Below are 23,552 nucleotides of genomic sequence, written 5' to 3' on the forward strand. Positions count from 1 at the left end.
ATAATAGAAGTGTTACTAATCTGAATAAGCACAACCTGGGATGCTCACTTGGACATGAGTTTATCAGTGGACAGAGTCATTAACTTCTAAGGCCATGGGCTCTATTACTTTACCTCTTCTGCCAGAAACAATATGCTAATCAAGAGTTCACTATTCCAAACAGCTGGAGGGTGGCTAATTGACTGAATCTCTCTTCCAGATCAAACTCACACCACTGCTTTCGTCTACATTTAGGCTTTGAGTGAGAAACTTCATCATACTGCAGGCTTCAACTTGCTAATCAAGAAGCACGATGGGTTAGGAGTCATTGCAAACTTGTCTATATAATAATAAAGCCAATAGTTTGAGTTTTACTGAGCATTATTTGCTTTATATATTTATATTCTTTATATTTTATTAACTAGAAGAAACAAGTGTGTGATTTACATCCCAAATTGCAACATACTAGGGAATAAATTGGACTGGGTGAATGTAATATTGAGTGTGTGTTGTGTATGTCTCTTAAGTAAGGTTTTTGTTTGTTTGTTTGTTTGTTTTTTTACCTGAGGAGCTTAATCTTTACAAATCCAAAAGTATCTGGAAATGGTCACAGACCTTGGCTCACAGAGAAAATAGTTTAAGATACAATAATCATAAAAATTAATGTTCATGAAGAACTTATTATGTGCCACGTTGTATGCTGAATGTTTTAACTAAAATATCTGTCATTTACTTCACTCAGTATTTGAATAAAAATTATAATGTCCATAGAAACATCTTAATGAGTTTTTCAAATGCGATAGGACTAATCTAAATGTATATGTAAACTATCACAGTTAGTCTGCAGAAGAATTCTGTGAGTTAAATACGATTATTATCTCTATTTAATATGTGGGACACTGAGGTACAGAAAATTAATAAATTGCAAAATATTACACATCTATTTCTGTGAACATATTTTGATACCAGAGGTCTACTGTATAATAGGATTTACAAACTCTCATGAACACAAATTTTAGCAAAACTGATAATCTTAGCTTTGGAAGTCATAGTGACACAATCAGAGAAACATCAGAAAATTGAAGAAAAAAAGGAAGCTTTTGGAGTTCCAGACTAGTATATGGAAAAGAGAAACATACCCAGAACCACAGCTAGAATCAATGGCTTTGAAATTTGGTGCTAGAAAAGATTATTTTTTATTCATGACTAAATATATAAGTATTATTAAAGCTCAACTATTCTAACAGAGGAGAAAAGGAAGATCTCAGTAAAAGAAAAAAAAAATCCCTGTAGAAACCCTAACTAAAAAGTTATCATGAGACAGTTATTTAAAGTTAAGATAGGAAATCAATAACAGAGCAAGAAAGTAGAGAAATATACTCATATGTACTACACATTTGAGATTTGAAAGGATCTATGAAAGAAATACCAAAATTCCAACTGGACTATTCAAGACAACAAGGGAAACAAAGTGGTATAATTATTGTAAATGGGGATTGAGATTTAAAAACACTCAGGCCTGGTGTTCTGTTTGGAGGCTGAGTTAGGAGGATCACAAGTTCAAGACCAGTCTCATAGGTAGACGCTGTCTCCAAAGAGGAGGGTGTGGGGCTGGAGATGTAGCTCAGTGGTAAAGTACATAAAGTACCCTTGCTTAAACATCCAGTACCAAAAATAAAAATATATGAAGGCCAATATACAACTATATAACAAGTGAGTCTTGAACTAATTTAAAATTTGGACTGAGGATAATGTGTTCTTATTGTAGAAACATTCTACAGAGACTAAGAGAAGCATGACAATTATGTGAATATTTTAGCATCTTGTGCTGGACCACATCTATGACTTTGTACATTATTTGACAGAAAAATCCATTAGGCTCTTTTTGTGTAGTAAGCTAAAAAAGCTTGTGTTTTTAATGTTTTTTTTTCTCTTGAATGAGACCAAAAAAAAAAAAAAGGCATCTTCATCTTAAGACTTCTATATTATGATCAAATGTACAAACTGAAGACGTTCTAAGGGAGAGGAAAAGGGAGTATTTAGAGGAAGACTATATAAAATTATTCTGATAAAAAATATAGAAAATGAGGAATTAAAAGCTATCAGGTATAACTCTTCCATGAACGAGCAGGAATGAGTTTTCGCCACAGTGTTATACTATCTCACAAATTATTCCAAAGTTTACTGTCATAAGAGGCAATCATGCACTCCCAGGCTTACTGATGGACAATGGCTAAGATAGCCTAAGATTGGGTTGACTAATTGACTCCATTCAGGTTGCGGATTAACTGAACTGCAACTGGTATCATTTGTACTTCTAGAAAGAAGAGCATAAGGCTACCTTGAGCATATACTTTCCATGGTATAAAACCAGAACACAAAGGTAGAGATTCTATTTTGAAAACATGTATTTAGCATTAGCTAAAGCAAGTAAAATATCCAAATACAATATCAGTAAAACAGGAATATAAATTCTATTTTTGGAATAAAGACATGGATACATATTTGCCAAGCAATCATTCAAACTTTCCAGGACTAATAATGGGTTAATGAGTAATGAAATTTCAAGGTTCCTAAGTCTATGTTATTTTCAGATTTTATATTTATTCCTGATAAGAAAAATCCACCTTCCGAATACATAGTTGTTGGATGTAGTAAAATTTTCAGTAATTGGGAAATGAAGTTGAGAAGAGGAAAAATATGTCTCTTTAACATACTAAGAGAAAATGTAACCCATAATTTTTGTGTGTTTATAGGGTTCAGAGTTCTAGCTCTTTGGTCTTTAAATTTGGTATTTTTTGTACAGAATGAGAATGTCTGGTGAATAAAGGGGTAGGGAGAAATGGAATAATTGAGTTTATCTAATTAGCAGAAGATTGTTGGAATGAAAAATGAGGGTGGGATTGCCTGTATTTCTGAGACTTATAAATTAATAACTTTCAGAGATATGAATAAATTAATTATGTAAATATATTGACTTGATTAAAAAGTTAAGTAGAGATGTTTAGAAGTTGAGCCATGACCTTGTTAAATGTACCTATAAGTATAGGTTAAAAGAAAGGAAAGGAGGAAAAGGGAGCAAAAAGGAAAAAAAAAGAGAGGGAAAGAAATATGGCAAGGATGAAGCAAGGAAACCACAGGTAAGTTTAGGCAAATCCACCCATGATTTAAAAAGAGTACAATGTAAGTTAGAAAAGAGTATCTTCCTGAAAAAAAAAATATGTACAGTATATGTGTAATACAAAATGCTAACCAACTTCCTAAAGTCTACCAAAATGAAAGCAAGTATTTTCCTTTAAAAAATCATCAAAATCAGTACTATAAAGAAAAATATTCACACATGTGCTTTTATTTAAAATGACTTTTAGTCAATGCACATATAAGGAGTGAAGAGATACCAAAGAGAGACAGGAAATGATATTTGTAATGTATGTTTATAACATACTAAAAGAAAATAAAAGGTCTGGGCTGGGGTTGTGGCTCAGTGGTTGAGTGCTTGCCTAGCATGTGTGAGGCACTGGGTTCGATTCTCAGAACCACATATAAGTAAATAAATAAAGGTCAATTGACAACTAAAAAAAAGTAAATAAATAAAGAACACACGACTTTCTGGAGAACAAGCTAGACAATCAAAAAGAAATTTAAGCAAAATACTTGATCAGGCAGACAATGTGCACAAATAAGCATGAAAACTCACACATTGAAGAAAGTCAACAACAATATGAAAATATCCAATTCCTCATTCATCATCAAAATACAATCGAAGCACACCATTTTACACCCATTAGGTTGAGAGAAGAGTAAAAGCCTGACAAGGCCAATTATTGGCAAACACTGCTAACTAGAAAATTTCATATCTCATTGTGAAAACTTATATAAACATTTTAGAAAATCATGCAGCATTATATAAATAACTTAAAGATGAATATATTCTGCCTGAGTACATCAATTACTCCAACGTTACACTAATAAAATCAAATGCTACACAGCCAAGTACAGCTTGTTGCTACCATTTGACTGTAGAAATAGAACATTTTCATCATACCAACTCTGAGTCATTAGTAAGAACAGCATTTGCAATATCATTTACATTAGACATATCTCAGAAATATCTCAAAGGTTTTACAATTTTTGAATGGATAAAATAGTTACCATATATTCATATAATTCCTTACTACACATAAAATTAGAACTACACACAATACATTGGGTAAGTATTAAATTGATACACAGTTAGGGTTCAATTTTTGTACATGTCAATCAAAGCACATAAAATTTTATTGATAGAGATGGCTCTAATGGGTAGAAAAATCATATAAAAATCCAAGGAAAGGATACATTAAATATTAGCACACATGAACACACACACACAGAGAGAGAGAGACAGAGAGAGAGAGAGAGAGAGAGAGAAAGGGAGAGACAAAGGGGGGAGAAGAGGGAGCTAAAGAAAGTGTGGTGGGAAGAGATAGAGAGGGAATATGAATAAATTAATGTAGATAAGAATGATTAATATTATCTTAAAGACTTTCCAGAATCATGGCTACAAATATACATCTGGAATGAATATAGAAGAAAAGATGAAATATTTTGCCAGATATTGTATGTTTGAGGAAAGATTATGATTTTCAAGTGAAAATATCCACCAAAGAGCTGTATATTTGAGGCTAAAATCACAGAGATTGTTTTGAAGTAAAATTATAGATTTGAGAATCAGCCATATAGGGATGATTGATGCTGTGAGATTAGGTTAAATTCTTAAAAATTAGGCTACAGGAAGAAAAAAAGGCACAAAATAAAAGAAAGGGGGAAGGATAGATAGAGGATTCTTAATGGACTTGTAGTAACCTTCCCTCCAAAATTAATTCTGCATATATTAAGAGCCCTAGTGCCATAGCCTTCCCATATTTCAATCAAATAATTGAATCTGAATCACCCAGCCTCTGAAAAGAAAACCGCAACAAACTTCTGCCTGTTCCTCTCCTATGTAATTTTATTTTTAGATTTAAATTTATATTAACAGATACATAAAAATTAAAAAGAAGTGTACATATTAATGGGGTACCATGTAATGTTTCAACATATGTATACATTGAATGCTGTTTAAATATTTTTATATTTACCTCTTCAAATATTTATAATTTCTGTATGGTAAAAACTTTCAAAACCTTTTTTACTACCTTTTTGAAATGAATTGCACATTACTGTGATATAAAGTCACCCTGCTCTGCACATCAGAACAGCGTACACTCATATAACCATAGTACCCTTTGATTAAACCTTCACCCATGCCTTCCTCTACCCATTCTCCCTGGCCTCTGGCAACCAGGATTCTACTCTTCTGAAACTTCCTTTCTCAAGGTAACTTTCCATTGTCCACTGCCTCTGGTTTAATTCTGGCACATTGATAGACACATTCTCTACTTCCTCTTTGTAGCAATGACCATAGATTTGATTTAGAAACCAATGGTACATATATGATTGCTTCTTTTTCATTACATCCTCCATTAGATTCTCAAAAAAAGCTAAAAAAATGTCATTTTAACTTACCATTTTAATTCTGATTCATATGCAGAGGAAGTAAAAAAATGTGCGTTTTTTCATCAATTTTTGAAAGAATAAATTATTGAATTTGTTAATTAGCTCCTTGTCCATTACACTTGGACTGTAGCCCTGTGTATGATTCTTTCAGACATGTGTTAATTAATTGACAAAAGATATGAATAAAAAAGGTAAGAGAAAAAATAAAGTAGATTCTCCCATAACTTCTGAGGTGTTTTTGGATAATTCCTATATTCATGTACATTTGCACATAAAAATATTCTTTTTACAAGGTGCCAACATCAAGATATGAAAACACAATATCAAAATGAAAAGAAATAAACTGTACTCAGCTGTCTTCATTTCCATTTTATTTTACAATTTTTTTCGAGTCTTGGAGGAGCTATCATTCCAAAGCCATTTTACCTTTAATCACGAACTGGATGCTATTAAAACATCAGCAGACATCTTTGATAAGTGAGCCTTTGGTCCTTAGGATAGATTTCTAGCTACATAGTCTTATAAATGAGTTTCTCTAAGAAGATAGGAAGGTATAGTAGATACGCTTGCATTCTTTCCTTTTGTAAAATTGGATTCTGAAAAGAAAAGAGAAAAAAAAAGGAGACAGTTCTTAGAATTTTCATTTTTTGTCTTCCGTTTATATTTCCAGGGAAACTGCTGGTAATTGTTGTACTAAACCCTAATCATTAAAGGTTTACACAATTAAATGTGAGGATTAGACATTTACCAATTTATAGATTTAGATATTAATCCAGGATGCACATAATTTGAAACTGACATATACAAGCTTTCACTCTACCAGATGTTCAGAGAGATCTTTGGAAACTTAGGGATTACCACCAGCATATTGATGTGGTGGAACTCATTTGGCTAGATATTTCAGAATAAAAACTGTTATTCAGTATTATTTATTTTAAAAATGTAGAAAAACTCATATAAATGCATTCTGCATTTCTTTATGACATTTTGACTTCTATCCTTTCTTCTGGGATCAGATGATTTAGAGTAGCATATTTTGAAATTTAATTTTTCATAAAAATTATACTTTCTCAATCATTATTTCTTTTGAAATTATAAAAAAAAAACTAAAAAAAAATTAAAAACCTTATAAAGTTCCGCAAATAAGTTAATCATAAGCATTTATACTTTTGTAAAAGTCAGAGTAAGATTAAGCTTGGAAGGGTGAATTTCTTCACAGAAACGTTCTGAGTTTCTATAAATTCTAATAAATGTTGACAATTGGGAAATGTCAGGTCAAGTTAACTAATGAAAGAATCGATTAGGTCATGTACAAAGAAAACATTAGGGACAGAGTAATCAATGTATTGCTTATGTGAAGATAGGGACATCTAGAAATTTTCTTAGACATTAGCTAGGAGAGTGAAGGTAAAGCATGCATTGCAATTTTACTTTCTAAACAGAATTCATAAAGATTGTAGACAGTGGATGTTAACAGTTTGCTTTAGGAGACCTTTTTTTTTTTAAGCTGTAGGTCAAGGTTAGGTCCTTTTTTTTCCCTAGATATCCCTATCTTCACATAAGTTTCATTGCTTGGTTACCAATGGTAGCAGAACATTGCAAAAGAACCACAGATATTGCCATACCAAGTGTTTAGCCTCTCCCCTTATCACAAATACTTCTGTTTTGCATAACGGGTTATGCCATTACCAGAATTGGATGTAATAAATAACATAAGACTTTTAGGCAATCCTGCTGATTTATGTTGTGTTTGCATGTTTTGCTATTTATTTATATCTAATTTATTGTTTATTTTTGAAAATTATTTAGACTACATAAACTTTATAAAAAGACTGATAAGTAAGAAACCTGAAGGACAAAACAAGCAAGTTTTATCTTATTCTGAGCATTCCGTCATATAAATTGAGATGAAAAAGTATAGGTTCACCTAATATAGAAAAACATATCAGCTATTCTTGAAATAACTATTTTCCAGAAATGCTATAAGGAAAAAACATCTCATAAAATCTCATGCAAAGCTATATATGCTAGAATTTATAACAGGATGCATTAGTAATGCGGTTATAAAAGATTCAATTAGTCAATTGATCTAAATCTATAAAATTCAGTAAAGGAGATTTTACAGTTGATTATAGATTTATCTGTGCATATCTATATTGTTTTTAATTGTAAGTCAAACAGGGGAAAAGAAGTGTGATCCCCCTGCCTTTATTTTATCTTCTGACTGCAAACTTAGAGCCCAGAATTAATGTAGAAGAGATGAGGCTGAGACTAGAAGTGCTTGTTTCTATACTGTACTTGCTTTTGGAAACAATTAACATAGCACTGGTGAGTATTCCATTCCGGATATGCTAAGTTATTGGTCATGTAGTCTTGCATGCAAAAAAGCTGAATTTTTTTTTTTTGAAATTAGAACTAGCTTATTTTTTTATTTATGACAAATCAGGAAGAAATTCAATTTGGAATTATTAACAGCATGCCCTACTTATTCTTTATATCATTTTATTTTAATTTTTACGTCCTGATCTGGAACATTTATCAATTTCACTTCCTTTAGGTACTTCTAATACAATTTTTAGTATTATGTATAGACTTTTTAGCTGTTTTTTAAATATATTAATAGCTGGGCACTGTGGCTTATGCCTGTAATCACAGCAGCTTGGGAAGCTGAGACAGGAAGACCATGTTCAAAGCCAACCTCAGCAACTTAGCTAGGCCCTACCCGTCTCAGTGAGACCCAGTCTGTAAATAAAATACAAAAAAAAAAAAGGTAGAATATGGGTAAGGAATGTGAGTTCAACCCCTAGTACCAAACAAAATAACAACAACAAAAAAAATGTAGGCTTATGGAGAATTAGTGAGTCATGATTTCTCTGTTTTTCACATATATTGTCTGGTTCACTGGTACTATCTATCAGATTGTTTTGCTCCCTTATTCTATTAACTGTAATAGGTTGCTTAGGATTTCTCATCAACATATTTTTATTCCTTATTTTTTAAATTAAGTTTTTCTAAACTTATTCGATGAGATGTTCAGGATGTTCAGGATGGCCTTTTATCTCCTCCTCCTCCTCCTCCTCCTCCTCCTCCTCCTCCTTCTCACTCTCCTCTTTGTTGTTTAAAAAAAAAATTGCAATTTGTACTTTATTAAATTAGCAAAGCCCTAAGCAACTTAGCAAGACCCTGTGTCAAAATAAAATGTAAATAAATATATAAAAATGCCTGGGGATGTGCCTTAGTGGTGAATCACCCCTGGGTTCAATTCCCAGTACAAAAAAAAAAAAAAAAGGCAACTTGATTTTGATTTGTTTCCCAAGGGTTTTATGTTACCACATCCTGATCAAATAAATTTTCTACACGGAATTTTTTTCACTGTGAGGCCTGTTAGGGAGAAACTCACATTTTGAAAATTTTTGGGATCCACAGAAAGTACTTTTGATATTTTGGGAGGTTCTTATGAAAACAAAATAATAATTAAAAACTCTATCATGACCATAATTATTACCAGGGTTGTACATAAAAAATAAATAAAATACAAATATGATCTCATTATTTTTAGTGTGGATTAATATTGAAAAATAATGAGGCATTAGCAAGTTCTCTTTATGATTCAAACCTAAGATTTATTAAAAACCTCTCTAAATATAAATGAAATGCTAATGTAAAATTAATTACAAATTTAACTCAAATGTTATCATAGCTAAATAATGCAATTATATTGTATAACTTAAAGTGATCCAAACAAATGGAAAGGAAAATATTGTTCTTAAATGTCTTAAATGAGAAGTGACTAGACAAAATATCAACTCTGTCAAATCTATATATATATTCAATATAACTTCAGTTAAATTCTAATGTATTAAATTTTCATATTTTTAATATAGTTAAATGAATAGCTATAAAGAGTATTAGAAAGTAGAATGGTTAAAGACTTTGTAATTATTGGACATTGAAATAATATAAAGTCACTGTTTAGAACAATCTATAGCTATATGTTACAGATTTACAAATACATTTATGGAAAAGAATAGAAACACCCCAAATTTACATTGGTATGTAAGATCCAGAACAAATATGTTTCTTCTCATTCAGTGACTAAAGAAAGCTTATTTAATAAATTGTACTAGAAGAATTGATTTTGCCTTTAAAAAAATAAATTGAGATAGAACTTTACACCTTACATTAAACAGAAACACTTATTAAAATCATATTAACACCAACCATGAACAATTAGAAGTCTTGGAATAAACTTCAGAATATTTTTGGTATATGTAAAAGATTTGGAAGAAATGATTAACAAGGCACAACACTCAATAAATTAAAAAGACTATCTATAATTTATCTAAACTCTATATGTTTATCTATTTAAATATCTTCGTACATATCAGCACACTTACATATGTACGTGGAAGGGAAGAAGTTATACAGAAAGTAGAAAAGAATACAGATGTTGTATGTGTGTTACAAAGATAAACTTGTTTTAAAATGTCTTACATTCATAAAACTATAAAAATTAATTTAAAAATAATTAATGCAATAATAAAAATATGTATTTCTTCTAATCATTTAATAGATTTCCATTATTTCTGAGACTTCAAAAGATTTCATTTAAGATGGTTGTAAACAATTAGACAAAAGACTAATCTTTTCTTTTTTGAAATGAATAATAGGAAACTATAATGGAAATTTAAGGTTAATAAAAGAGTGAAATTTTAGTTATCTATGAATGATTCAAATATCAACCTAACTTAGTTAGCAGACTCCAGTATTGCTTGGATTGTATGTATTTATTTTTTCTCTCTTTACTCTATTTTAAAGGCCAATTGTTAGCAGCTTTTATTTGTGCTTTTGGGCCTTAGTAATAAAATGTCTTTGGCTGATGCCCCTTTTGACATTTATGACATGCCAAATCAAACTAGAGTTTTATTAAAGCTTTTCTGCTCACTGCTTTTATTTTATTAATTTGCTCCATTTTTATAATTTTGATATTTACAAAAGACATCTAGTCAGTAGTATTTCTTGATCCATATCTAAACTCTTCAGTTTTATTTTTAAAATTTTGACTTTTTGTGTTTTATAACCTAAGCTCAGGTGACAAATCACAAGAAGTTGTGCCAGCCCCAATAGGATTTTCAATTTCATATAATTTTGATAGATGAGAATTATTTTCTGTTATTCTGAAAATGCCCAGCCATTCAGCCTCCCAGGGATTTTACCAAAGAACAGTAGCCACTCTGCCGTTTTCTGATCATGTAATCATGGGAAAATAACTCTAACACAATAGAAATATGCTATTATTGTTATTGATTTTGATACAGTTCCTGCAGGGGGAAAATGGGGTTCTCTCTTTTTCCTTCTGCCACTCTCTCCTTGAATTATCCCAATACATTTACAATTGTATGTTAGAGATTTAAAACAGTATGCCTAAAAAACTGGCTCAACCTTCTCCTAACAACCTACATTGATACTTATTTTATTAAACAGTCTTATCTCTGTTTCTAATCCTTGGTCTTTCTGTTTCTGTGGAAGGAAACGATGTATCAAGGTAAAAAGCTTGCACTTTCTCCTTGCAGAAACATTTTAAATCTCCATGCTTTTATTTCTCACCATCCTCCCATCCTCACCTTTTTGCAGAAGTTTTGTTCTAAACATTATTGCATGTGATATAGATATATGGTATAAGGACAAATTGTGGGTTTGCAGTAAAAGACAACAGGTATACATAGAAATCCTGTCATTTGCTACCAATGTGATAAAAATATATTTTCTTTGATTCCAAGAAGAAAACTTTCCACATTTTTTTAACTTTTCATATAGCAAATATTTATTTGCTATCTTCCTGTGCACCCGAATTATGATCTATTCTGGAGCATCCTATGATTAACAAATGGGCAAAATTATTGCCTTCATGGATCTTATAAGTAATAGGTGGAAAAATATTGACAAATCCTACCAAATTACATAATTACTAAGGATAGGATTATTATGAAATTAAAATACAGGATATAAAAAATACTCAACATTTAGATTAGTCTACCCTTTGGAAAAGGTACGTGTATTGAGGCTAGGATGATTAGATTGTGGCAGTTAAAACCAAATTGAATACATATCTTTTGTCTTTCTTTCTGTGATTTCTGTTACCCTCAACCAACAATTGTTAGAAATTAGTATGTGGAAAATTTTAGAAATAACTCCTGTTAACAAAGAAAGAAAGTGGCATTCTGAGGTTTCTAATTTTGTACAATATTTTGAGAGCTCATGTTCACATATTCACATAACTTTAATATAATATATTGTAATGTTCTATTATAAGTAGCTATTGTTAATCTCTTGCTGTCTCAATTCATAAACTTAATTAATTACTAGCATAAATATGTTTCTGTACTATTTGTGATTTTAAGCACATATATCTGCCATAAATAATGGGGGACTACTATATTGAAAAACATTGGAAAATATTGTATGCTCACATGAAAGAGCACTATGTTTATTAGGGCATTTATGACATTTAAAAATTATTACGACTTATAACTTTAGAAACCAAATTGTTCAAAGAGAAAATTTGGCACTCAGCATTGTAAAAATTAGATTGAGACTAATGAAATCCCCACTCTTATTCTTTGTCTTCTTTCTTCACAGTGTGTGCCTCTCAAAGTCTCCAGCATACTTGGTATAATTATGTGTATTAATGACTCCTAATTATATTAAGTCTTTATCACTTACAATTAACTTTTTAAAACCAAAAACTATTTTTTGAGTCATAAACATTTCAACTACAGTTTCATAGTTTTAAATTAATCTATTATGGTTTAGATATGAGGTATCCAAAAAAGACTCATGTTTGCAAACAATGTAAGAACACTTAGAAGTGAAATGATTGGGTTATAACAGCCTTAACATAATCAGTGTTTTCATTCCCTGATAGGGATTAACTGAGTGTTGTCTGTTGCCAGGAAGGACAAGGCTTGAAGAGTTGTTTGATACCATTGGGTGTTTATGGACTGTGATCTCTGACAACATGAGCCTCAAAACAAAATTTTTTGCTTCTATTGTCCCTGTGAAGTCCTTTAGTCACAGTAGTGAAAAATCTGACTAAAATACTATCATATGTTCCATGTCAAAAATTTAGTATTTTATCTGTACTTTAAATATCTTAATGTCCTAAATGATTGTATTGTATAAATATTATAGGTACAAAATCTAAAGATAATTGCAGCAACCAGAATTTTATTTCAAAACACTATGACTTTAGTATCATTTAGGAGACAGCTGAAATTCAATGCAAAGAATAGCAAAGACATAAAATACCTCCCACTATAAATATGTGTTTGTGTGTATGCGTGTTTTCTAGTAGGTAAATATTTATATTTATTTAATGTGAATAGTTTGAAAAGTTTCAAAATGCAGCCATCAGATCATCTATCTAAATTTATGAACTTACTTTAAAAAGCAAACCTTAAAAAATCTGTCCTGGGCTGGGGATGTGGGTCAAGTGGTAGCGCGCTCGCTTTGCATGCATGCAGCCCAGGTTCACTCCTCAGCACCACCTACAAACAAAGATGTTGTGTCCACCGAAAAACTAAAACATAAATATTAAAATTCTCTCTCTCTCTCTCTCTCTCTCTCTCTCTCTCTCTCTCTCTCTCTCTCTCTCTTTCTCTTAAAAAAAAATCTGTCCTTTAATGATATCTTCAGTTTTATTTATCAAAAATCTGGTATATTTTCCTTCTTTCTTTTTTCTTTTCTTTCTTTCTTTTTTCTTTTTCTTTTCCTTCTTTTCTTTAATTTTTTTTTTTAATGATTGAAGTATGGAATAGAGACAGTGGAGAGGAAATCAGGTCTTTTTCCTTTTGCTCATGCAATTATTGAGGAGAATACAATGCCCACAGATCTGTAGAGTGCTGAGCCATCAGTATTTTTGTCTTTTATGCAGGATCAATTACATAAGCCAGCATAACATAAGCTCCCACAGAATTAGCCAGGTTTTCAAAAATCGCACATTTCACTATACAGAGCAATGGATTAAGAGCGAAGCTGCTCTGGCCTTCATCTGGGATTTGTCATTTTGCTCTTTGTGTGATCCAGGTCAAATCACAAGGCATGCCTACTTGAATATTTGCATCTGTAAAAGGAATCGCACTTATGGATACTTTAGACACTACATGAACATTTTAAGGTGAAGATAAATGAAAGTCAGCACATCATATTTGCAGCATAATATTTAACTTGAAAATAATACTTGGAAAGAAAGTTATTTATATGAGCTGTTTCAGTCTGTACTTAGAAAAAATAAAGTAATAGCTCACACATTAAATATCAAGATATAAGTCTACAAAGTACTTTCCTGTGAAAGATTTTAACCTTAGTAAAATATAAATAAGCTGATTGATATATTTTAGCTGATATGTGAAAACCAGTGTTGACTATAATTTGTATTTGCAAAGTATTAAGTTTAGCAGTTTAAATGTAGTATATTATATTTTCCCTTATGAAGAAAGAGACAAATGGAAGCATTTACATAATTTTCTCAAAGGTTACAAATTGCAAAAATAAGAAATTTAATCCAAAACTTTCTGAATCAAGAAACTGTGATGTGGACACTTCTCAAACAAACTGCTAGTTTGTGTTAGACTGAATTGGACCACCCTGTTCCTTCCCTGCTTAAATATATTACTCATTCTTACACAATTACTAAGTATAGGATACAAATAATGGCATGGATTGGCAAGGTGTAACTAATAGATAATTTAGCAATTCTATGTATTTTTAATATTTGTTGAATAAGTTCATTTTTGTGATCATGAATATATATTTAAACAGCACTGCAAAAATTTCCACAATTTCTTTCTTTTTCAGCATTGTGTATCTGTTGAATAATCTTCTTACAGTGCCTAGTGGTTGCCAATACTGATTTTAATATAAAACTTAAGCTATAAACTGGCATTAGATTTGCTAATAAAAAGTATAGACTGTATAATAATTAAGACTCATTATTATTTTTCAATTTCCATTTTATTTGCTTCCTACCATACCCATTTACTACATAATAAAATCCTACCGCTTCAACCTCTTCCATATGACATATACAGCTGCCCGTTACCTGGGGTCTTTCTCCTTCCCTTTTTTTTTTTTTTTCACCTTCTGCTTTATGTTATAACCTAATAGGCCTGAAGCCAAAGATTCAATCAGGTTTCCTATTGGTTGTTACTGGGACTTCTTGCCTGCCCACTCTTCTTCTACCTCATCAATTGGCAGACATCAACTTCTCTAAGATGTGAACTTGACCTCTCAGACTGGTGCAGATACCATTTTGTCATCCTTCTTAGTGGCTTTTACAATATTGCATTAAATTCATCTCTTTATGTCTCTCCAATACAGAAAGAGAATTTGTTTTGATGGGGAACACTCTTTAATCATCCTGGTGTCATACTGTACCTGATAAGTGGTTCTGAATGGAAGTGGGTTGACTGGTTGTGAGGCATTAGTCTAATTAGAAATTTTCAGTTCCTGGAATGGAAGTGGACTCTTACACAACCAGACTCAGCCATAAAAAGGTTCTATAAATTCAATTGTCTGGAAAACCAGTAAAATTTAGTTGAACAATTGTGGCTTGAAACATTTTAATAAAAATATTTCTAAAATGCTTTCAATTCATGGGATTTTTTAGTATAAATGTATTGTGGGCTTAATAATATCTTTCTGATCATTTACTATCGATATTCCGTCACTCAGTACATGCACATTCTTTCAAATATTGTCACATATAGGCTCAAGTTATTTGATTTGTTCTTACTTTTCTCTGTCAGGCAACTTGTAAGACAGCTAGGAAATGAAATACCTTTTCTGTCAATCCTTCATTGCATTAACAGTCTTGGTCAAGAATGGGTTCATTATCATGTTCATGTTCTACAAGAGGAAGAACAGTGAGAAGACAGCATAACCCACTCTTCTTTTTAATGGATAAATGACAACTTTGTGCATCTCACTGCCACTCATGTTTCATTTGCCAGGATTTGATAATAGCATCCTCTAAAGAAAGCTTGAAATTTTTTTTATAGGAGAAATGAATTTTTGTCATGAATGAAGGAGATAATAGATGTTTAGGATCTATTAGTAGGCTGTGTCACAGTACACAGTAAATACTGACAAGCCAACATGTATATCAATATGTCTTGCTGTGTTTATTTTGTATTACCACATTTTAAAAAACTACCATAATATTTGGGGTTTAAAGTAACAAACCTTCATTGTTTTTTGATTCCTATGGGTAAAGAATCTATCATGGCTCAGCTGGGTTCTCTGCTCAGGATTTCCAAATGATAAAAGTCAAGGTATCAGTCAGCTGTGTGCATCTTTATAAGGAGGTTCAACTATGGAAGGATCCAATCACACATTATTTAGGTTTGTGGCTGAATCCATTTCCCAGCAGTTGTAGGACTGAGATCTATTTGCATAGCCACTTACTGGTCCAGGAGTGCTCTCACTTCCTTAGCATTATTCTTAGGTTACAGTGGTAGCACAAAACATGGTGGATTTTTTCTTAATAGTCATCAGGAAGAACACACTGCTACTTTTTGTATCTCTAAGAGCATACTTAATTAAGTCAGTCCACTCAGAATAATCTTCCTTTTCATTAAATTTGAACCACCTGATTAGGGGCATAAATTAATTGTAACCACAAAATTCACTTACTATGTAAGGTAACCAAATGACAAGAATGATATTCCATCTTAAACATAGATTAGCTCACCCTCAAGAAATGGGGATTTTTACAAAGTTCACTCCATAGTGAGGGTATCTTGGGAGACATGCTTGAATCCTACATATCTCACCTGTCTCAAAATGTAACCATAACTATAGAACATATAAGATATATGTAAAATCTGTTTTCAATCCAAGAAAAATTATTAGTTATTTAAACATATATCTATAGCACTATATTTTTGTGATGGTCATATTTCTCCTAAATTTCATATATTATACACAAATTCAATCATGCATTTATTTAGAAAGTGTAAACACATCTTAAAATTCAAATTACTTGAATTTTAGTACTAAAAATATTTAGTACTGAAAATATTAGTACTGAAGGTATTAATAACAATTTGATAACATTTAATTTACCATTGAAAATAAGAGAGGGTCTTCCCTCACATTGTTTTCTTCAAAAGATACAGAGTCATACTAGATATACCTAATTTTAAATTAAAAAATACATTTCTTACTAAACAAGACTTGAGATTTTTAGCAGGCATGGTGTGCTATTGAATCACCTGAGACATTAATAAAATTTCACCAAGTCTTGACAGTCTCCTTTATGTGCTAGTCTCAAATAATGCACTTCCTTTGAAATACTTTAAATTGTTCAGAAGCTAATAATCATGTAGAATGACATCCCTTTTTTTTCCCACACTAGCAAGTATTTCAAAAGGAATAACACTGGTCAGGAACACTGAAATTTTTCACTGTGCATGTATGTTTTTTTTTTTTTTAGCTCTGCTATAGTTTTATGTATTTCATTATAACAAGTGAATATATTTAAAGTGTCAAGACCTGATTTCAAATGTCAAAAAGGAACTTAGTAAACATTGTAAGATTTCAAACTTGCAATCTATGAGATGCAGTAGTGATAAGATATAATAATTAAGCCACTATTAAAGTATTCTCCTAGGCAAAAGAACCCCACTGAAATTTGAATTATAATAATTTTAGCCCAGATAGAGAAAAGAGTATGAATACAAAGAAAACACTACATTTTTCAGCTTGTAAAGAATATCCAATGACATCCACCTTGGGCTTGGATGGCTATGTTATCCTGTAAAACATCAAGAGGAATATATATTAATGGTCTCTAAAAAGCGTGAACTGGATGGTCATAAGCATACTTCCTGTGACTCTATACAGAAGTAGCCCTGGTAACATTGATTTTTAAAGTAAGCAGATATGTTTTTTTGTCTAGTTGGAATATAATGGTGCCAAATAAGTTAAATTGAACCTGTTAAATATGAATTATGAACCAGATGCTCTGAGCATATATTATCCAATGCTGAAGCAATTCTGTCAAACCAGCCTTTTTGAGAGGATGTAGACTGACTATATTCATGAAGTTAGAAATAATAAATAAGTAGCATTTATTGTGACTGTATAAGCCATCACTACATGATGCTTTTTATGCATTGTTTCATTAATCTACAAAATTCCATGAGGAAACTACTGTTATTTTCCCCATTTTATATTACAGAGTAATATATCACAAGATCATCATTCTACTGAGAGCTCTAGAACTTGACCTCTCCTTTCTCAAAAGATTACTGAACCAGAAAGTCCAGGTATAAGGTGGTATTTCCTTTTATAAGACCGATATAAAAACAAATATTCCCTGCTAGGATCAGTTTTCCTTCTGTAGGATACAGAGGAAGAATTAGAAATCATGGGAGTTTTATCACTTGACATTAAAAAGAAAATAAGAAGAGAATCACAATAAAATTCAGAGTAAGTTCCCTAATCTTGGAAAGACTTCATAATCTTGTGTTTTGTCTATTCTGAACTAATTACTCAACATTGGGTCTCATCTTTTGGGGTTTCTTTTGACCATATTGGAATTGCTTACAAACTTTCTCAAACCTTTTATCAGGTATGTCTGAAACAATATTCCAATTTATTGTGGGGTAGTTAATATGGTGTTGAATTGTTTTTCCATTTGGATATTTGAAGAACTTAGTAAACTCCACAGAGGACATCCATGTAAGGATTTTATCTAAAGGAAAAACATACAGATTGAAAGGAAAAGAAGAATTCACGCTAACATGAAAGGTCTGGAAGACAATCTTGACAGACCTAAATTTTGCTGAGTCTCTATCTGAACTGCCAAGTCTTCCAGCAGGGGAAAAATTTAGAAAAACTTGGCAGTGGTTCTTTAAGTAGTTAATCCAGGTTTCTCAAAGTGTTTGAGCCAGTTGCTAACCAGCAAGAAATGATGAGGCATTGTCACCCAGAAACTTTCTAAGGTTAAGCAGGATACATAAATTCTACTACTTTAATCTTGGGCAAGAGTCCAAGAAAAATAAATACATACTTTTTCAGAGATGGGTACAAAGTTACCATTCCAGCTATAAATCAGTTGTCCTCAGATACCCAGATCTATATTCTGGAGCATTTCATAAATTACATTGGTAAAGTTGTCCTGCATTTGCAGAATTGCTTAAATTCCATAAGCTCTGCATTTAACACCCTTGACGACCCTTGAGAATCCTATGACTGTCCTATGTCTGAGCCTAAAACCCAAAACAAAACAAAACAAAAAAAAAACAAACAAACAAAAAACAACTTGGTTCACCCATTTAATAGAGAGTTATGAACATGTGAACAGTTTTTATAAATCGGATAGGTCAAATTGACATTGGCTTTCTTTATTTCAAACATGGATTGAAAATATATGCTTTACTGTGATTCTAAAATTTCATGTGTAAACTCTGAGTTTTGTAAGCCAAATTGATATTTATGTAATCTGATTAAATACATGAGCTAGAAATACTGTCTTTAAAATTATTAGAGATGCATTTGAATTTGAAAAATAACATATAATTGGCTAAAGTTCAGAATATTCCCTTCCCCTTCTAAGAAAAAAAAAACAGAATTTAGTTCAAATATCTAATACACTGTCAATTTTTTGTTTTGTATATATTTTTCTTCAGCTTTCAACTTCAGTTTAAACATAATATTGGTGAAATTTTCATGGATCATGTTAGCCAAAAGTCAATGCAACTCAACAGGATTCAGCACAAAATATTCAAAAGGATATTTAAATGATTATTTTGCCATATTGTTATGTTAATTGGAACATATAAATGGACAGTAATATCATTGTTAATTTGAATAAAAAATAATTTTACATCAATCTCCACAAGCTGTTAATAAGTCGACATTTAAACTGGAGCTGACAAACATTGGAGAAGGGTGTTATAAATGTGGAAAGAGGGAGAGCTAGAATAAATCTCCTCATGTGTTATTTGTATTGAAGGGATTAGTACAATTTCTTACTTTAATAAAAGTGACAGAAACAGAAGCAGATGTATGTGTTTGTGTGTACTATCTGTTAAAAACATATTGAAGCTAAGGAACTCTGATACAATGGAAGCACCCACTAAAAATCTTGGTTTCTACATATCATTGTCCAAAGCTCTTTGAAAAAATAATGGGCAAGAAATATGTACAAAAATACCAATTAAAATTTTAAAAGGAACAAATAAAGGTTCCACAAGGTATGCCACACAAAGTCACTGGCAAATAATTATCATAAAAAGAATAGATTTCTCTAAGATATTAAAATATAGACCGTGTAGCAAAATGTCTGTTAAGATTCTCACACCCTTCACCTAACCAGTTTTAATTTAAAATATCTTAAATATGTTAGGACATTCTCTTCACCATGAACCTTCAATTTCATTGGCAGTAAATCTGCACAACAAAAATAATGTCTACTTCATTAGTAAAGTGGTTGTGAAAAATTAAACAAGACAATATACAAAGTACAAAAAGTACTGAATATTGTAATCATTTTTTAAGGATTGACTTTTTATTCACATCATTACAATTTCCTATTTTTGTAATATAAAACCATATTTACCTGATTTTGCAGTATATGCATTCTTTTTGATAAGAGGAAACTGGAGGAAACTGAAGGAAACATTAGTAATGATAATCAAAAAACCAATTTATAAACCTTATAGTGTGCTTATCAGACAGTGAAGAATCTGAATTTAGCAGTATGGAGTTTTAGCCAGACACAATGGCACACACATATAATCCCTGGGACCAGGGAGGCTGATGCAGGAAGATTGAAGATTGAAGGCCAGCCAGGGTAATTTAGTGAGACCCTGTATAAAAATAAAAACCGAAAAGGGCTAGAGATGTAGCTCAGTGATAAAAGTACCCCTGTATTTAGTTCCCAGTAATGGAGAAAAAAAAAAAAAGAGAGAATTGAAAAAGAACAGGAAGACTGTCTTTTCAGTGCTATAGTAATCATATTATACTGATTTGTGAGCAGGAAGGATATGCTTTCTTTATTTATTTTTAATTTTTCTTTTGTACTTGTATATGTACAGAATTCCTTTATTTTATTTGTTTATGTGGTGCTGATTAGGATCAAACCTAGTACCTCACGTGCTATGCAAGCGCTCTACCCCTGAGCTACAGTCCTAGCCCTGGAGGGCTATGATTTCTGAAACATGACATATAAGAGATTTAGCTCCATATCACTCTGACATTTTGTCTATGATATATCCCTATGACAATCTGTATCACGAGAAATCCTCAGTTTCCAATATATACTATGCTACAATTATTTTAAGTTTCTCCTACTAGGCATTTTTAATTGCCTCCTTGGGAATCATTAGACTGTTAAATTACCTAGCCTTTTTTTTCCAGCGGTAATGTGAGGAAAAATCTACAAAGACAAGCCAGGTGATGAAACACTGGTGCAATTACTTAAATATAGATTCATTTTTAAAAAGCTAATAATGACAACATGATATTCATTTGTAGTTCATATTTTTCCCCTCCATTTTGTTCTAGCACAATTCAGAATCCAAACAAAATTTAGGCCTAGGGAAAAATTTTAGGTTAGAAATAATGAGGAAAATGGGCAAACACTCCTAGATAATTGAAAGTGGACTCTCTTATCAGTACTAAAGCAAAGGGTGATATCATTATCCCTGTATTCCTGCAAAAATGTACATGTCAGTTAATGGCATCACTACTCTCACTAAAGCATGGACCTCTAGTTTCTAGAAGACTATAGCTAAAGTTTGGGTATTTTATGGAGGTTTAAATGGGAATGAAATTTATTGAACTTTGCAAGTGAAACTTCACCACTCTTCTGCACTTTCAATGAAAAACGAAAAATGTGAGAGTGGGAATAAATGCATAACTAAACATAATTTGCCCTGCTATTTTTGACAACTCCTGTTCTCACATTTCAACCATCTTTTCACAGTGGATAGAAGGTCAAAATTATTGCTACTTAAAAGATATACTTGTTGCCAGATTCCCCCAAAAGATCACCATTAAATGGGGGGGGGGGTGAAAAAGCCCTGATAAAATGAAACATAGCAGCTACTCTAATAAAACGAGTGCCTATTAAAATTTTTTTATTAAAAATAATAATTCAATAATATCATCATTCCTAAGTATTGAAACCAGAATTAGACAGGCAGTCAGTATAGATAGGTAATTCAAGTCAGGTCGGATCAAGGAGGCCAATTTTGAGTGAGTGGGAAGTTGGAGACTGATGCCCTGAGGTATTGAAATTTTAATTCCTTCAGAGCCCTTCCTCCACCTTTACAAACCTGCCTGAGCTCCAACCGGTTGCCAAGGTAACCTGTCCCAGGAATTGTCCCTCCCTACAACTATAAGATTGTTAATAGTGTCCTTGGCTACTCTATCCTGCCCTCCCCACTTCAGCCCACCTGTTTCCCATCTAGCAATCCTGGGTCTAGTCTGGGGTCTAGTCACTTAAGCAGGAAGGAGAAAGATGGTGGGGGGCGGGGGAAGGCAGGAGAACAAAGGAAGCCTAGAATATGTAAAAAGGGCAGAACACCTTGCTTCTTGGGATACCAGGATACCAGCTATAGCCCTCTTGTCCCTATAGGGAGAAGTCTATGTTACCCCTTTTTAAATAAATCCTGCTTTATCTGCTTGCTTCAGTGTCTTCTCTAAAGTTCAAGCTTCAACATTTGGGGAAGCAGGACTAGTCACTGGTAACCAGCGGTATCAGTATGATTATGATTTCTTAAGTGTTTTGACGACTACAGTGTTTCCTTGCCCTTCTTTCCTGTTTTCAGTGTAATGTAGTCAGTCCTCAGAAAATTGAGGTTAACCAAATTCTACAGTTACAAACATAAATACAAATATATCAACTTCTGGAAACTTTCAGCAGCTCTTACTAATACTCATAAATATTTGAACTCTAATAAACAATGACATTGTCACCTGCAGTTATTTTAAGTATGTATATGTGTATGTATGTGTACCTTTAGATAAAGTGACACAATTTATGCTAAACTTGAAGGCAATTCTTTCTATTTTAAGTATTTTATGTCATATTTAGTAAGAAATATTCAAAATTCACCCGATCTGTGGACATATTTTCATAAAGGGTTATTAGTGTTTCAGAGTAGTTTGCCTAGATCTACACTTATCTCTCAAGGAAAGTAATAGATGTAATTCTGAAGTGGTGTTGAGAAATTGTCTTGGAAATTTTAGTTTTGATAATTTTGGCTGAAAGTGAGAAAAATATTTACTTCTAAAGGGAAGAATGGTTATTTGCTAGTTATCTTAATACATTTCTTGAAGTCCAACTAGTTGGGAAAGATTTGGTTCAGTCCTTAAAACCCATTTCACTTCACTTTTTACCGCATAGTCCACATAGAAGGCTAGGTTTGAGAACACCAAAGCAATGAATGAGATCTTTTCTAGAAGAGAACATTCTTATAGAGTCATCTATAAGCAAAACTAATATGTAAGTACAAAACCCAGATAATTACAAAAATCATAGGATAGTACACATTCTCTTGCCTTTTTTTCTCTCTAGTTTCTGCATATAAGAGAAAACATATGACCCTTGACTTTGTAAGCCTAGCTTATCTCACTTAGCTCATTTTTTTCCAGTTCTATTCAATTTCATGCAAAGAACATAATTTTATTCTTCTTAATGACTAAATAAAACTCCCTTTTTCGTGTATGCCCAATTTTCCCATTTGTGTGTTGACAGATACCTAGTTTGGATCCATAACTTGGCTACTGTGAATTATGTTGCTATAAACATGGGTATGCTTGCATCACTATAGTATGCTGACATTAATTCTTTTGTATAAACATCAAGGAGCTGTACAGCAGGGTCAAATGAACAAATAAAAAACTTAAAAAGAGAAAAAATTTTATTAGCTGGTTCTCCTATTACTTACCTGAATTACCCAACACCTCATTGTTGCAGAACTAAAAAACTTTTTGAAAAAAAAAAAAAGTAAAAATGTGTG

General features: G+C 31.9%; 1 pseudogene across 1 annotated transcript in view; it reads left to right on the forward strand.

The window, feature by feature from the left end:
• The first annotated feature begins 3,099 nt into the window (after window positions 1–3,099).
• LOC308645528 (large ribosomal subunit protein eL24-like) overlaps window positions 3,100–23,552 on the forward strand; it is a 110,819-nt pseudogene continuing 90,366 nt past the window's right edge. Inside the window, exon 1 of the transcript in view lies at window positions 3,100–3,119. The product of the transcript in view is annotated as a large ribosomal subunit protein eL24-like (transcript). The remainder of the gene's footprint in view (window positions 3,120–23,552) is intronic.

Source organism: Spermophilus citellus, assembly GCF_964194105.1.
Source record: "Spermophilus citellus genome assembly, chromosome: 1".
Lineage (NCBI taxonomy): Eukaryota > Metazoa > Chordata > Mammalia > Rodentia > Sciuridae > Spermophilus > Spermophilus citellus.